Below are 293 nucleotides of genomic sequence, written 5' to 3' on the forward strand. Positions count from 1 at the left end.
ACATACATACATACATATATGTATACATACATACATACATACATACATATATCAACCCATGCCGAATGGAAAGCGGACGTTAAACGACAACGATGATAATGATGATACATTCATGCATGTGTGCATGCATATATATATGTGCCTGTGTGTGTGCATATATATCATCATCATCATCATCATCATCATCATCATCGTTTAACGTCCGCTTTCCATGCTAGCATGGGTTGGACGATTTGACTGAGGACTGGTGAAACCGGATGGCAACACCAGGCTCCAATCTAAATTTGGCAGTT

The 293-nt window shown here is 39.2% G+C and overlaps 1 protein-coding gene across 1 annotated transcript in view; it reads right to left on the reverse strand.

Annotated features, from left to right (window-relative positions):
* The window catches only part of LOC106867961 (probable G-protein coupled receptor 158), a 244,957-nt gene that overhangs the window by 29,220 nt on the left and 215,444 nt on the right, over positions 1 to 293 (reverse strand). The gene's annotated exons all lie outside the window — the stretch shown is intronic.

Source organism: Octopus bimaculoides, chromosome 2, assembly GCF_001194135.2.
Source record: "Octopus bimaculoides isolate UCB-OBI-ISO-001 chromosome 2, ASM119413v2, whole genome shotgun sequence".
NCBI classification, from domain to species: domain Eukaryota; kingdom Metazoa; phylum Mollusca; class Cephalopoda; order Octopoda; family Octopodidae; genus Octopus; species Octopus bimaculoides.